The sequence below is a fragment of the Eucyclogobius newberryi genome, unplaced genomic scaffold (assembly GCF_026437365.1).
Source record: "Eucyclogobius newberryi isolate DKJ021-1_F unplaced genomic scaffold, fEucNew1.0.hap1 SCAF_16, whole genome shotgun sequence".
Taxonomy (NCBI): Eukaryota; Metazoa; Chordata; class Actinopteri; order Gobiiformes; family Gobiidae; genus Eucyclogobius; species Eucyclogobius newberryi.
Window position 1 is genome coordinate 4,315,764 of NW_027315790.1, and position 1,804 is coordinate 4,317,567.

Consider the following 1,804-nt stretch of genomic DNA (forward strand, 5'->3'; position numbering starts at 1 on the left):
GTGGGCGTGGCTCTAGAACTGGTTTGTCAGAACGTTCAATCACAAAAGAGAAAAGAGGTTTCACATCGTTTTGAAACGTGAACATTTCTGGGTTAAATACAGATGTTTTCAGTCTCACGACACAATAAGAACTAAAGTAGGACTAAAGCTGTAGCTAAACCAAGACTAGAAGAGGACTAACCACACTAAACTGCTCCAGGCACATTCCTTTCGTCAAAGTAAAAGTACTTTAAACATATTTCACTTTGGATTTGGTAGGGTTTGTTTTTGGAGGAGGTTCTGGTCAGACAAACACTCAAATGAAAGATTGTTTTTTATTTGACAATTTAGAAGATCAAATACTTTTTTTTTTCATATTTTGTAATAGAAAAAATAACTAAGTGATATTTCTACTCTGCTGTTTACAGTATATAGTATTCAAAAGCTGTTCCTCCACCTCAAATATACTTCGGCTCAAATATTTATACATAAACACTTAAGTTAAGCTTATGTCAGTGGAATAAGGAGAGGCTAAAGTGAGGTTAAGGTAATAAACGATGATAAAGGCACGATTCACGTCCTGTTCAACAGCAGAACATCAGGAGTCGAGTCATGAAAAGTCCTGATCCTGGATCTGTGTGATTCCTCTGCTGGTCCTCAGGGTCCATCACAGTTTACTCTTCATTTAGGTCTAATTATAATGAGCTTATAGTATAAACACAACTGACCTTATGTATCGGGGTTTTATGTGCGTCAGATATTAAATGTACATTTTACAACATTTAAGTTGATAAGAAAACATGTTTAAGAAGTCTTTGGAAACCGGTCAGAGGTCCTTCTGTTTAAAGGTGACCCATGTAACCTTTCTGTCTTCATGCTCCACAGTAGAGCATTAAATATCCATTTTGTATTTACTGAAGCACTCATTCTGAACATTTCTGCTTCGTGGTAATTCCCACTTCTGCCAGTAGATGGCGTGCTAACACCAAATACAGATGAGGAAGTGCAGACTGATGAAAGGTTCCAAGAGCATTTTTAAAGGACAATAATGAAACATTCCTTACATGTTTCCTTTAAATCCACATCCAGGGCTTCATTTGCAGGAAACATTCCTCTTCCTCCTGATGGATCAGATAATGAGGAGACAATGCCACGGTCCAAAAATGTTCCTGTAACTAATGAAGCCCAGCCAATGGTTAATGTGCAAAGAGAAGGCAGCCCGGGCACAAAGGATTGTGGGAAGTCTGCCCAGGCCTCACAATGATGTCCCTGTGCGTGTGTAACATGATGAGATTGGTAAATAGCAGGAAAGCCTCTTGTGCTCATGGCTTTATATGAAGTCCTAAAGCCACTTTGACTAGTGGCCACTTTGAGGTACTGCAGCTGACAGGCCCACTGCTGCAGGTCAGCTGACAGGGGCCTACAGCTGACAGGGGCCTACAGCTGACAGGGACCTACAGCTGACAGGGACCTACAGCTGACAGAGACCTACAGCTGACAGAGACCTACAGGTGACAGGGGCCTACAGCTGACAGGGACCTACAGGTGACAGGGGCCAACAGCTGACAGGAACCTACAGCTGACAGGGGTCTACAGGTGACAGGGACCTACAGCTGACAGAGACCTACAGGTGACAGGGGCCTGCAGCTGACAGGGACCTACAGCTGACAGAGACCTACAGCTGACAGGGACCTACAGCTGACAGGGGCCTACAGGTGACAGAGACCTACAGCTGACAGAGACCTACAGGTGACAGGGGGCTACAGCTGACAGGGACCTACAGCTGACAGAGACCTACAGCTGACAGGGACCTACAGCTGACAGG